The sequence below is a fragment of the Lampris incognitus genome, chromosome 3 (genome assembly GCF_029633865.1).
Source record: "Lampris incognitus isolate fLamInc1 chromosome 3, fLamInc1.hap2, whole genome shotgun sequence".
NCBI classification, from domain to species: domain Eukaryota; kingdom Metazoa; phylum Chordata; class Actinopteri; order Lampriformes; family Lampridae; genus Lampris; species Lampris incognitus.
The window spans coordinates 34597940-34613872 of record NC_079213.1 but is presented as its reverse complement, the minus strand read 5'-3'; positions in this window follow the sequence as shown (position 1 = coordinate 34613872).

Below are 15933 nucleotides of genomic sequence, written 5' to 3'. Positions count from 1 at the left end.
CGTTGATGGTGATGGGGTCCAGCCTACCCCCTCCCTTCTTGTAGTCCACAATCAGGGCATTGGTTGTGTCGATGTTGAGAGAGAGGTTATTCTCCTGGCACCACTTTGTTAGGTTGGTGACCTCTCTCCTGTACGCCGTCTCGTCATCGTCGGTGATCAGGTCCATCACCGCCGTGTCGTCAGCAAACTACCACGTTGGAGCTATGTGTGGCCAACCAGTCATGGGTGTACATGGAGTAGAGGAGGGGACTCAGGATGCAGCCCTGGGGGGTTCCTGTGTTGAGGGTCAGAGGGGCAGAGGTGTTGGAGCCCATCCTCACCACCTGGTGTCTGCTCGACAGGAAGTTCAGGATCCAGCTGCACAGGCTGGGGTTGAGTCCCAAGTCCCTGAGCCTCTTGTAGGGGACTACGGTGTTGAATGCTGAGCTGTAGTGTTCAAACAGCATTCTCACAGAAGAGTGTGTGTGTGTGTGTGTGTGTGTGTGTGTGTGTGTGTGTGTGTGTGTGTGTGTGTGTGTGTGTGTGTGTGTGTGTGTGTGTGTGTGTGTGTGTGTTCATACCTGTGAGGAGGGGTTTCTACCTTTGGCTCGCTGACCATAGTATCTCCCTTCATGACATCCCCCGGTGTACATGTACCACACACATCATGACATATACATGTAGAAGAAGACAGAACATGAAGGCTCTGGAGCCTTTAGACGGCAGGACATTTCTCATTGTGCGCACACACTTCCAGTGTTACACGCTGCTTGACTGTCAGTGGAGAGGTGTTTCCAAAGGAGAAGATAAGGTGAGAAAGGGTTGTGATGGGAACAGGGGAAATGAATGCCTGACCAAGCCATGTTTCATGTCTGACACCATCTTCCTGCTCAACTCCCAGCCTGGGATCTCCAGTCTCCAGTCTCCACTAAGAAAGAAAGAAAGAAAGAGGGGGAGAGAGCGAGAGGGGGGGGGGGGAGCTATGTGTTCTTCCACAAAGTTCTCCAAGCATTTATAGGTTGAATTGTATGCAGTTAAAATAACATAAAAATATTTACTAAGTTTCAGGGAGCAGCTACCTGGAATGAGCATATCAATTTATTGCATACAATGTTTATATTCACTGCCAGAGCCCCCCCCCCCGCCGGTGCCCCCCATGGTTAAAAAAAGGGTCAATGACATGCCCTCTAGAGTGGCGAAAATGAGAGGACGTGCCCAATTGGCTGGCCTTCAGTAGAGACAAAATGATTTAGTGTCCTCTAGGGTGCACCTTCATGCAATAAACTATGGCGATATGACGTCTAGAGTAAGAAAGTACGAGAACGTGTCTTAATGAGTTCCCTTCTAGTGGAGAAAACATGATGCAGTGCCCTATAAGGTGCCCTTACAATGGTCTAAACGTGATGTTCCCTATGGGTGCCCTTCCAATGGAAAAGGGTGCCGTTATGAAGTACCCAAAGTACCCTCTATGCCGCCCCCATGAATTCATTGCTGCTGCCCCCATGTAGTCATTGCTGTAAGGGTACTCCTACAGATGAGAAAACATGATGAAGTGCCCAATTAGGTGCTCCTCTAATGGAGAAGTGCCCCTCCGGTGAATAAAATGTGATGCACGGCTATAAAGGTGTCCCTATATGGGTGAGAATGTGGGGAAATGTCCTAACGGATGTCCTTCCAGTGGGGGAAAAATATATATTTTGGTACAATGGGATAAACTTAATGTTCCCTACAGGTGCCTTTCATTTTTCTTTTTTCTTTTTTTTAAACAAGGTTTATTTTCAATTTTCAAACACACCCACAACTACACCCCCCTCCCCACTGCCCACCCACCCTCCTTACAGATCCATACATAATCCCTCTCCACACTCCTACCCCACCTGGCATGCCACCCGAAATGACATGAATTGAATTTAACCGTAACAAAAACCAACAAAGTAAACAGATAACAAGCATACATTAAATTAACAAAAGAAAATGGGAAAAATAGAAAATAAGTAAATAAATAAGCAAAAGAGAAATTGGGAATATAAGAGAAAGGGTTGAGAACTAGATAGCAAGCCTATCAAACCCAGTCACCAACCGAGTATCTCCTCCACAAAGTCTAAAAAGGGCCTCCATTTCGAGTGGAATTTGGGTATGGATCCTGATTGCTCTCGTGGTATATCTGATCATTTATAGTTTCAATGACTGAATAACCTCTGCAATCCAACTTCCAAAAGTAGGAGGGGAAGCCTGCCTCCATTTGAACAGTATCAATCTCCTAGCTAATAGAGTGGTGTAGGCCAGCAGGTTTGCCTGAGTGGCATTTAAATGTGCACCAGCTGGAACAACCCCAAAAATGGCAGTCAGAGGAGAAGGTTTAAGTTAGAAATGTAAAACTGCAGCAAAAGGCCTCAAAGATTGAACGCCAGAACTGAGTTAGTTTCAGGCAGGACCAGAAAATATGTAAGAGACTGGCAGTGGATTGTTTTCACCTGTCACATGTTGGATCTAAATCAGGGTTAATTTTAGCCAATTTCTCTTTACACCAAAGAAGGTGGTGTACTACTTTGAACTAGATTACACCATGTCTCGTGCATACAAAGGAGAAGTGTATCTTCTCAATCCGTAGAGCCCAAGTTTCCTCTGGAATGGACACTGTCATATCACTCTATCATTCTCCCATGAATTTTTTTAGGGGTTCAAGTGGTATTTGGCCAAAAATATCAATTGCATAATACAATTTATTGCTATACCCTTTTTCAGCAGGATTAATTTCAAGAATTGGTCCATTTGGGACTTTGGAAGCAGAACTGGGAAACGATTAAATTTAGATTGAGAAAAAATCACTAATTTGCAAATATCTAAAAAAGTGACTTCAAGGTAAATTAAACTTCTCAGGTAGCTGATTGAAAAACAAAAAAGTGTCATCAATATATAGGTCCTCCAAAGTGAATATTCAGTTGACTCTCCAAAGCTCAAAGGCACCATCACAAATAGAGGGGACAAAAGACTGTTGGTTTGTTTTTATTTATTTTATTTATTTTTCTGTTTTTTTTGGGGGGGGGGTTGTAATAGGGGTACCAATAGGGAGACTTTTAAATTTAGAAGCCTATCTAAATTGTTTCCAAATCTTAATAGACTCACATATGACTGGGTTATCAGTATATTTTAATATAGGGTGAGCCCAAGGGAGTGCTGAGCAGAGAAGTGAGTGCAAAGATACATGAGAAACAAATGACATCTCAAAGGTTAACCAGCATGGGATTTTGGCGCCCTTACATTACAGGATCAGTAATATTGCTGAAAACTTGGTAAGGTTATTCCACCAGCTTCGTGGGGTTTCTGAAGGCTCACTTTGCATATCCGAGAATTTTTCCATTCCAAATCAACGATGAAATAAATTTATCTATCAAAGAGGAGAATGTGTTTTTTTAATATAAACTGGTGTAGATTGAAAAAGGTATAAAATGGGCAAGTTGATAATTTTAACTGCATTAATATGAACTGCGAGAGATGGAGGGAGCCCAGACCAGCATTCGAGATCAAGTTTAGAACGGCCTAGCAGAGTTAGAAGGTTATGTTTAAAATTATCTTTATATCTCTGTAATGCAACAATTCCAAGATATGTAAATTTGTTCGGTGAAATCTTGAACAGTAGTGAGCTAAGCGGACATGTATCTGCCACAGAGTTAAATGGGATTAGTTCACTTATGTAATTTGAGTTTATATCTGGAAAATTTTCCAAAATCCTTCAACAAAGTCAGATGTTAGGGATGTAGATTAAGGGGTCAGATACAAAAATCAACAAGTCAACAGCAAAAAGTGATACCTTATGTTCCTGGTCTCTTTGAATACCATGGATGTTGTGTTCACTACGCAGAGCTATGGCCACAGGTTCTATTGCTATCGCAAAGAGCAGGGTGCTTAAAGGGAACCCCTATCTAGTTCCTCTGTGTAACTGGAAAGAATAATAAATAATATAACTTGTACGTATTGAGGCCTTTGGGGACGAGTACAGGCTGACCCAGGATATAAAATGATCACCGAAACCAAATTTTCGCAAAGAAAAAAAAAAGAAAAAATTGTTCCACTCCACATGGTTGAAAGCTTTGTCTGCATCAAATATTACCACCACGCCTCTGGGATCTGAGAATGTTTAGAATCTTCTTCTTTCAGCTTGTTCCCTGTTTTTCAGGGGTTGCCACAGTGGATTGTACAGTTTTCATCGGTACCCTGTGAGAACACAGTACCAATGGCGGCCGTTGTTAACCCGAGCTTTAGCCAATCCTGTATGGAGTCTCGACTGATCCGGTATGGTCTTGTCAATTTTCATAATGATTTGGCAAAATTTTATGCGGGATTCCCTTCCTGACCCAACCACTAACCCTATGGATGGGGGCACAGGTAAAGCGTTGGATGCCATCCCAGTATTCATGGACTTGCGCCCATGCCTGTCGCTATAAAGAAGAAGCCTGAGAAGGCTTGGAATAAAGAACGTTAAAAAGACGAAAAAGTTATAAAAAAAGAGTGCCTGTTTTTGACAAATCCAGTCTGGTCTGGGGAAATTATAACTGGAAGCACTGTCTCTGAACGGTGAGCTAAGGCTTTGCGTCAGTATCGTCACATAAGTTAAGTAGTGATGTAGGTCAGTATGATGCACAATCAAGGGGGTTCTTACCCTTCTTGTGCAATATAGTAATTGAGGCCTCACATAACGATGGAGGGGGAGAGTGAGCTCTGAATGATTTCTCTGAAACATTTCGGCCAAGAGTGGGGAAAGAATCTTTGAAAATGTCTTATAAAATTCGGTTGGGAAACCGTCTGGCCCCGGAGACTTGCTACTCTGCATGGTTCCAATTGCTTGAATTATTGAGGAGATGGACTCCTCAAGTCTATCTTTAACATTCACATCAATGGAGGGGATCTCAGTTTTTTTGGAAAAAAATAATACATTAATGACTGATCTTCAGGAGTGTCAGAAGCATACAGTTTTGAATAAAAATGCAAAATGTATAATTTATGGCATCACGGTCCGTAGTGACTATACCTGAGGGACTACGAATTTCTACTATTATTTGACGAGCCGATGCTTGGCGAAGCTGATGTGCAAGAATTCTACCGTATCTCTCCGCCTGTTAATAATTACTGCATGTCTAGTTGACAAAACTTCAAATTCTGTTTGCAGTGAAAGACGTTTTTTTTATATAAGTCGGGTGGTGGGGAAGTGGCATAGGTTCTATCAAGTTCCAGGATTTCATGCTATAAGGCATCAATACGTTGTTTTTTTGTTTGTTTGTTTTGGGTTTTTTTTACATTTTCAGGCGAAGACAGAGTAAGACACAATTTGACCCCTCATACAAGCTTTTAATGTCTCACATAAAGTTGCAATGGATATGTCTGCAGTTCGATTTATTTCGAGAAATGAAACAATTTGATTAGACAGAAATGTGATGAGAGATTCGTCAGAAATTAGGAGAGAGTTAAAGCGCCACGGTCGGCGAGATAAGGGTTTGTTTGGTAAAGTTAGTTCAAGAGTCAATGGGGCTTGGTTTGAGATTACGACAGCCTGATAACTGCATTTTCGAACTGATGAGAGCAGTTTATTGTCTAGTAAGAAGCAACCAATCCGACAGTAAGTCTTATGAACATGGGAAACAAATGTCCAGATGCCCGATGAATCAGTTGATGCCTATGCTTATAGATTACGGAAGGCTTTCAAAGAACATACGGTGTTTTCCAAACAATACTTGAATGATTCTGAGCACATGGCCCCCTTAGTTGCTGGTTTTGTAAATGGTCTCCTGCCCAAGATTAGAATGGATGCAATGAAAATCACAGCTGTATGCCAAGCTAAACCCCTTTCTGAAAAGACAGCTACTGCCTCACATTCCCAAAACTGACAAATTGAGAAATCTACTACATCACAAGCTCTACTGGTTTCCTTACAAAGGTAAAGCACTATAACTTGATATTGAAAGAAAAAACATGGGTAGAACCAACTATAGATCACAATGGTTGGTGTGTCTATTTTGTAAAAGGAAAAGTCATAAGAAAAAAATATCGCTTTTGGCACAAACATCTGTCAAGCATGAAACCACAACAGGAAAGTATGAGAACAGAACAGGAAAATGACAATCATTGGGACATCCAGGGAGCCAAAACTGAGCAAAATAGAACTTTTTGTCCTTTGATACCAGTCAAACAGTCTTCATCTGGTAGAGTTGTGAATCTTGAGGTAAAAGGGGAAAATTTGAAAATTTGAAATGTCTAATTGACACATTTGCTCAACGTTATCCAAGTTATCCAAAAGCTTTTTTATTCCTAAGGTGTCTGCACTAAACAGGTTTATTATATGGATGCAGCGGGTCTGCCCATCCCTCTGGCCATGACCAAGCCCCTCACTACAAATATTGGCCCTTTGCAAGCTGAACATTAATTCTGTCTGTCACCCCCCCATCCCATAAACCTCCTCGGCAAATATTTTTTATGCAAATTAGGTTGTAAAATTTATTGCACACCTGACGGCATTTACCTTAATGTTCCTACCGCCTCCATATTAGAAGTAGAGAACAAGCTGCATGACCCCCTCTCATTATTCACCCTTACACAGAAACAGAACCTATCTGACTCTCGGTTGGCTGAGCTGAAGATTCCACATTGTCTGGGCCGCAGATAGTAATGATGCTGGTCACATTAAATCTGCTACTCCCGTTGAAATCAAGCTATACCCATCTAAGTTCATAACACAGCATAAACAATACCCAATTAGACCAGAGGCACAAAAAAATGCATTAAACCAGTGATAGACTCTATATCATATACAATACCACAACTCCACAACCCATCATGCCCATACACATTACTACATACTCACGCCATATTCCACTTTATTATAGTATATACAAAAAGTATACACTATATATATATATATATATATATATATATAGCTAACCTCCACTACATAACTACATACTATAGTACACTGCTCAAAAAAATAAAGGGAACACCTAAAAACACAATGTAGACCTCGATGAATGAAATATTTCAGCTGAAAATCTTTATTTATTAGACAGAGGAATGTGTTTAGAGCAAAATAACCTAAGAATGATCAATGGAAATCAAAATCATTAGCCCATTAAGGTCTGGATTCAGAATCATACTCAAAATCAAAGTGGAAAATGACAACATAGGCTGATCCAACTTCTGTGGAAATTCTTCAAGACGATTCAAAATGAGGCTCAGTAGTGTGTGTGGCCTCCACGTGCCTGTATGCACTCCCTACAACGTCTGGGCATGCTCCTGATGAGACGACGGATGGTCTCCTGAGGGATCTCCTCCCAGACCTGGATCAGGGCATTGGTCAAATCCTGGACAGTCTGTGGTGCGACATCACGTTGGCGGATGGTACGAGACATGATGTCCCAGAGGTGCTCGATTGGATTCAGGTCTGGGGAAAGTGCAGGCCAGTCCATAGCATCAATGCCCTCGACATACAGGAACTGCTAACACCAGGTGGAAATTAGACAATTTACCAGCAGATGAAATTGATTCACAAATCAGTGTTGCTTCCTAACTGGACAAGTTGATATCTCAAAAGTGTGATTGACTTGGAGCTACATTGCATTGCTTATGTGTTCCTTTTATTTTTTTGAGCAGTGTATATAGCTATGTTACAACCACATCAATAACAGTAATCATTTGTAACCAGTATACAGCAGTTGCATGTGTATTCAAAATTGTACATTTGTATTGCACAAACATTTGTATTGCACATCTGGTTTAAAAAGAGGTACTGCACATCGTAGATACGTAGGTGAGACATCTTGACCAGAAGGGGCTGTTTACGAAATGTCATATTTACATAATAAGTGTCTATTCTTGTACCATACAGTTAAGTGTTCATGAGAGAGATGGCCTGTGGGAAAAATTGTTCCTGTGTCTGGTGGTTTTAGTGCACATGGCTCTGTAGCACTTGCCAGAGGGTGTGAGTCCAAACAGACTGTGACCTGGGTGTGGGGGGCTCTGTGCTGATTCTGCCCACCTTTTTCCAGGCTCTAGAGGTGTACTAGTCCTGCAGGGTGGGCAGAGCAGCGCCATTGATTTTTTTTCTGATGTCCTTACTGTTCACTGCAGTCCGCTCCTGTTTTGCTGCCACTCCAAACCAGACCGCGATGGATGTGCACAGGACAGATTCAATGACTGCGGTATAGAACTGGACCAACAGCTCCTGTGGCAGATCATATTCCCTCAGTTGCTGCAGAAAGAACATCATCTGCTGGGCGTTTTGGAGGATGTCGTAGATATTGGTCTCCTACTTCAGGTCTTTGGTAGTGGTAGTTCCCAGAAACTTGAAGGTATCCACGGTTGACACAGGGTTGTTGGATATTGTGAAGAGGAGCATAGCTGAGGGGTGTCTCCTAAAGTCGACTACCATCTCAACAGATGTCACAGTGTCAGTTAGTTTGTCCAGTTTGCTAGTTGCAGCTACACATACATTCTAATCGGTGCCATCAAAACAGTCTTGCAGTTCCTGCTTCAATTTGCTAGTCCATTTCGTTGCTGTTTTAACCACAAACTGTGTGGATTTTCTGCATTTAGGTTGGAGTAAAATGAACGAAGAAATGATCAGAGTGCCCCAAAGCTGCCCAGGCACAGAGCAATATGCATATTTAATAATTGTCCTGCAGCAGTTCAGTGTGTTATTTACACTGGTAGGACAATTAATATGCTGTATGTATTTTGGCGGTTTGTGGTTTAATCTTGCTCTGTTTAAGTCTCCAAGTATTATGAAAAGTGAGTCCGTATGTTTTTGTTCCAAGCCAGTAATCTCGTCAGCCAAGGATTGCAGTATGCTATTCATGCTGACCTGGGATGTAAACACCGACCAGGTTGAAGGATGAAAACTCCCGTGATGAATAAAATAGTCTAAAATGGTCCAACCTCTGCTTTAATGTCCGTCCATTCACATGTGAAATCCACTGAGACCCTTGTTCCGACTGGTCCACTACATCAACTGGAGCGATGTGACTGGGTCATCATCGAGAACCAAACAAAAGCTTCCCTCAAACCCAGGTGGAAGGGCCCGTCAGAAGGTATGAGGTGATCACCACGTACACCACCGTGAAGTGCCAAGGTCACCAGGCTTGGGTCCATGCATCTCACACAAAGACAGTTCACTCCCAGATTGCAGAGGAACCAGCTCCTCTGCTTGGCTCTCCTTGTGATGACAGCAGTCTCAACGCAGCTCTTTGAACCAGTTCCACCAAGGCAAAGCCTTCGCTTTGAACGCCCGGTCCCCAGCACCGCAGACTCTTAGTAGTGGCCCAGAAGAAGATGATAATGTGTCAACAGTTCTCATTGCCTCCCAAATGTTCACCCTGTGCACAGAACAAACTGTCCAGCTCTCATGTGCTGATGCACTGCCACATGAGAATGTTATACTGCAAGTTGCCTGGTCAGTCAACAGCACTGTTCTGGTCACCAAACATGTTGATTTGGGCACAGCTTACCTTCAGACCACTGCCCTAGTCGATATGTGACTTCAAGACAATAGCACACTGACAAGCTTACTGTGGTTAGTGCACCCTCATCTCGAACAGTCAGGCTCGTATACTTGCAACTTTGCTACATTTCTGGCAGGCTTGTTGGAAATCATCACACGCATTGCAATATTGAACAATTTTACAAAGACTGAACATTATACTGTACTTCAGAAGCCATGACTTACTTGCCCACACACAAGGCAACTGTGTTAGCCAACTGTTCTAACCACTGCTGTCTAGGTACTCGCCAAAAAAACAAACATCTTGGACCGGACCCTCATCCGCGATTTCCAGCGCCGTGGCCCAGGCCGGGCCAGGGGTACGTCAGGTGCCGTCCCTGGGAGGGGGGTACTGACACGATCGCTGGCCAGAGGGTCGGCAGCCAACGGGTGTGGCATCTCCCTGCCGGCCAGTGTGAGTGGCACCTGCCCTTGATTGGCCTGTGATGCGGTGCACCTGTGCTGGGGACTATTTGACCGGGTGCTTTGCAGACAGACGCTGTCGAGTCTTGGAGAAGCTTAACGTCGGTCTGCGGATGACCGTGTCTCCTGAACCCTCGTCTGCCTCCTCTGCGTGAGCGAGTGTTTCGTGTGTTTAGTATTTTGTGTTAATTCGTGTTAATTCGTGTTTGCATTTTTGCCTGCCCTGTTTGGCAGTGGTTTTTGGTTACTATATGTTTTCCGGAGTCCAGTAAAGCGACTTAATTCTTGGCATCTGTCTCTTCTCTGCGATTGGGTCCAAACGCACGGCGTTACATTTCTCGGACAGAGCAATGAACTTCACACGAAGGAAACGATGCGACCAACACGTCATAAATGGTGACATGACGCGCACGATCACGCGCAAATTACGTCATGATGACCGTCCATGGCCGTTTTAGGTAGATCTTAATGTAACTTTTTTGTGCAATTGATCTAAAACACATTTTAATGCAAATATATGCAATTTTAGGAGAATCCAGGTCTTTATTTTCATTTCTTTTACAGAGTTATTAAACTTTTAAAATCCAAAACGGCCATAATGAGCGTCTCGGTCGACCTCTCTCCTCGGCCTGCATGCAGCGGGTTGTAGCCATGGATGTATTATAGTAGAACTGGATACGGCGCCGCCGCTCAGCCTTGCAGCCAATTTTTCTAGTGGTCACTGGCGGTATTGCAGGGGAGGGAAATCCCCTGCGATCCAAAAAGCATTTTCCCCATAGACCACCATTGTAAAAGAGACGCCTGTAAAACTGTTGACAGGACACCAGCAGCTATAATCATGGTCGATCAATATTCTTTGTAATGTATATGTTTAAGCCATGGGGTTTTTATCTTTTTAAAATTTTCCAAACCTCACATATTTTTCATAATTGCATGACGTCACGGCTGTGTACGAGCACTCTACGCGCGGTGATGTCGTGTCTCGAGAACGAGGATCGTTGCTAGGTAAACAAACGCTGTTCGGATGAACACAAATCAGAGGTAAAGGTGAATAAATGACACAAAGCTGAGCTTCTCTTTCACACATCAAGGTATTTTGAGTTTGTGGTTTTGCGTCGCATTTATTGGTCACTTAATAAGACCCGTAGTAGTCTTATTACGCATCCTTGAAGTCCGCAAGCACAGCATTCATGAACACGCAGCGCCGGATCCTGAACGCGGTTCGCTCGTTCTCACAGCCTTGGAATGATGGGAGTAACACTACTGCGCATATTCAGTGGGCCCCGTGTACCCGGAAGTAACCCGGAAGCCATAAACTTTTTCGGCGTGTGCGCCAGGCGAGCAATTATCTTAGGAATGAACAGGCACCATTTTTAGATCTGGAATCCAGAACTTTTTAGATCTGGTATCCGGTTCTACTATAATAGAACTGGATACCGGATCTAAAAATGGCGTCAGTATTATAGTAACTATAATACATCCATGGATGTGGCTGGGACTGGGTTGCACTGTTAAAATGGGTCCGTATGGGAGCAACTGATATAGAGAAATGGTTCCGCAAAAAACAAGTTCTGCTTGAAAAGCGAGTTATGTGGGGTGGCCAGACTTTAGTCTTTAGTCACTCCACCCCTCTATCCAACACCAATCCATTATTATTTTTTTCTTTCAGTAAATGTCACAGCTGTGCACTAAAACGTGTGCACCCCCGGCAACAGACGGTTCCCTGCTCTGATGGAGGTGGTGTGTTGTAAACCCAGAGCTGTGGAACGTGACGGACCTAGACTGATAACACGGCCCCAGTACAAGGCTTTCATTAGCCCCTCCAAGCCTCCCATATTGATTAGGGTTTTATTCTTATTTGTTTGTTTGTTGTTAACTGCTTCATGTGCAGACAGAATGACGCAGGCATGTCTGCGGGGCTGAGGTGAGGAAGTCCTGGTTCATGTTCTACAGAGAAATACTGTGAAGCCTGTTCGCTTGTCAAACGTCGGTCTGCATCTCATTCACACACAAGTACGTATGCAGACAAAGGGTTTGTTTTCCATTTCTCGAGTTGGTGACCTTGAAATGAGCTGAGCAGCAACGTTGCGAGAACATTCCCTGCTAACATGGCTCGACCCTTACACACAAACATATTCATCCATCCATCATCCGAACCGCTTATCAGGGTCCCGGGGATGCTGGAGCCCCTCCCAGCAGACACTGGGCGGCAGGCGTGGAGACATCCTGGACAGGCCGCCAGACCATCTCACACACACAAACACACACACACCTAGGGACAATTTAGTACGGCTGAGTCACCTGACCTACATGTCTTTGGACTGTGGGAGGAAACCCACGCAGACACGGGGAGAACATGTAAACTCCCCACAGAGGACGACCTGAGACGACCCCTAAGGTTAGACTACCCCGGGGCTCGAACCCAGGACCATCTTGCTGTGAAGCGACCGCGCTAACCACTGCGCCACCGTGCCGCCCAGAAATGTATGCTGTGCCTTGTTTTTACTGCAGTAACATGTTCCATGGTACATTCTCGAGTCAAAGATCCGGATTAGACCTATTTCATTAAACTGAATGTCCCCCGTCAAGTCAGTTTTATTTGTGTAGCCCAATATCATAAATTACACATTAGCCTCATGAGGCTTTACAGCAACACAACACCCTGTTCTTAGACCCGCACCTCTGAGAAGGACTAAAAACCCTTCAACAGGGAGAGAAACCAGGAAGAAAGCTCAGGGAGAGCAATAGAGGAGGATCTCTCTCCCAACACGCACAACGACCAATGATGTTGTGTGTACACAATCTACACAATACGACACAGAAAGAGGATAACACAGTTATAAAATATATGAAGACTATGATGCGCAGGATCCACGGGACCACCATCACCATGTAAAAAGAAAAAAAACAATGATTTTAAAAATGATTTTACAAATGAAGAGTGAAAATGAAGAGAGATTGAACTCTTATAGAACTACAAAAACATTGAATGTGAATGTATTAAAAAAAGGTGGGGGTCTTCCTATACCCTCCGCTCATACCTGTAGACTGCACACAGGTCCCTGCGCGCACACCCACAAGCAAATACACGCACACGCTTATGCATGCACGCCACGCGTGTGCGCGTGCGCGCGCACAGCCGCACACTAACAGCGTGTGGGCATTGTTGACACGTGTGGTATGGGTAATAAACGGGAGGGCCTCCCTGTCTCCCGGGGACAGCGCTGATTATCGCCATCTGTCACGCGACAACAAAGAGCCGCGTGAACACAGGGGGCGCGTGGGACGTGGAAAAACACACACGGCCCGTGCGTGTGTGCGCGCGTGTGTTTCTCTGTCTTCCGGGCATTGAGCGGAGCGTGCAGCTCTTACTGAGAGCGCCTAAACATACCAATCCCTAATGACAATGCGCTATCTGCATGAGGGATCCATCTCCGCGCTCCCAGTCTCGTTCTTCTGTCTGCAAGTGTGCGCGCGCACAAACACGCACGCACAAACACGCACACAAAAACACACACACACACACACACACACACACTGAAAAACTGCGCACGCATCTCTGCGGAGGTGAAATAAACATCTTGTTTTTGACAAAATCTGCAAATGCCATTTCGCGAGCGGCCTCCACTAGCTATATTTAACCACGAGGTATGACGGCGTCGGCGTGGGCTCCGTCAGAGCTATGACTTAATTAAGATCCATCGAGGTGGCTTCACACCTTCCGTGATGGCTTTGGTCTGCACAGATGTTTTGCGTGACATTTCACAAACCGCACCGACCACATTCCTGGACTGCAGCACATTAAATATATTTATTATTATCCCAACACCGCCACAGGAACATGATAGCCCGGGAGGGAGGGGCTGTGATTATATATATATATATATATATATATATATATATATATATATATATATATATATATATATTTGTTATTATCATTATTATTATCCCAACACCGCCACGGGAACATGATAGCCCGGGAGGGAGGAGCTGTGATATGGCATCCGTAGTTGAGAATGAATACATCAAGACCTCTACAAGTCCTCCAACCCATACGACCGCATAGGTGCGTTTCCTAAATTAGCGCCCCTACCGGCGGCAGGAGATATGCCACAGATATTTTTCGCCTCTGTGCACTGTGGGCTCTTATCTACTTGTTGACTGCTGTTTAAAGTTTATTACAGCTGTTTTGGACCGGGTTGTATTGGCTTGTTTATTTTTGTTTTATTTATTTATTGTCATACAGCTTTGACAGCTGTGTCATCTGCTGTAGTGAAATGGATTCACTTCTTCGTGGCTCTGAACTCAAGCCAGATGAACCCGGTGCTTCAGAAACAATGAGCCTGATCAGACTAGATATCTTTCCTTACTTCTTTTTTCTCCCCCTTTTTCTCCCCACCCAGATAGCATCCGGATGTGGGACACTTCAGGCAATGATGCGGTCTCTTAATAACTATCGGCCAGTCTCTAATCGTCCGTTCTTCTCTAAAGTACTAGAGAGAGTTGTGTATCAAAAACTTTTGACCCATATAAAAGAAAACCATCTATATGAACCTTTTCAGTCGGCTTTCAGGCCCTGTCACGCCACTGAGACTGCTCTGACCAGAGTGGTAAATGATCTTCTACCGGCGATCGACTCTGATTCCACTTCTGTGCTTCTACTACTGGACCTCAGTGCAGCCTTTGACACCATTGATCACTGTATACTTTTAGATAGATTAAATTGTAATTTTGGTGTCTCTGGCTTAGCTCTCTCTTGGCTTAAGTCCTACGTATCTGGAAGAACACATTTCGTCTGGTATAGTAATATTATATCAAAATTTTCTGACGTTAAATATGGTGTGCCTCAGGGCTCAGTTCTTGGCCTTCTACTTTTCTCTCTTAACATTACACCTCTTGGCCAAATTATACGCAGTTATGGAATACATTTCCATTGTTATGCTGATGATACTCAGTTGTATGTGCCTATAAGGGCTGATGATCATACTCAAATCACTAACTTAGAGGCCTGCTTGGCTACTGTGAAAAACTGGATGTCACTTAACTTTCTGCTTTTAAATTCAGGTAAAACCAAGATGCTGGTCATTGGCCCTGCTAGACACAGACACCAATTTGATCAAGTAATGATAACAATCGACAACTCGGTGGTTTCACAAAGTGTGGCAGCCAAAAATCTTGGTGTTACATTTGATCCCAGCCTTTCCTTTGATTAGAACATTAAAGAAATCACCAAGACTGCCTTTTTCCACTTACGTAACATGGCTAAAATTCGGTCTTTTCTCTCCATGGCTGACGCAGAGATTCTAATACATGCATTTGTTTCATCCGGACTTGATTACTGTAATGTTCTGTTCTCAGATCTGCCACATTCTAGTACTAAAAGTCTTCAGATGGTTCAGAATGCTGCTGCTAGAATCCTAACTAAAACTAGGAAATTTGACCATATTACACCAATTCCTGCCTCCCTTCATTGGCTTCCTATCCATGTTAGATCAGAATACAAGGTGCTTCTGCTGAATTTTAAAATCCTAAATGGGCTTGCCCCATCTTACCTGTGTGATCTCCTTAAACCGTACATGCCATCTCGAGCTCTCCGCTCTCAAAATACAGGGCTCCTGTGTGTACCCAAAGTTAAAAAGAAGTCAGCTGGTGGCGGCAGGGCCTTTTCCTATCGGGCTCCATTGTTGTGGAATAAACTGCCTGCTGCCATCCGACAATCAGAGTCTGTTGAATCCTTTAAATCCTAACTTAAAACTCATCTTTTAAAACTTTTAAAACTCATCAGCTTACAATTAGTTGCCTTTAAGTTGAGTCCTTCACAACCTGTACTAGATGGCGGGTTGGTTTTCTGTCTCAATGAATTTACCAACCACTGTTCTGCCGACGAGATTATCGAGTATAGATTACAGAGTATAGATTATGACTAATTGATGACTTAATTGATTATGGCTAATGACTATTGCAAACTGTTCTCTTCTCTAACATGTCTTTTCTCTCTCTCTGAA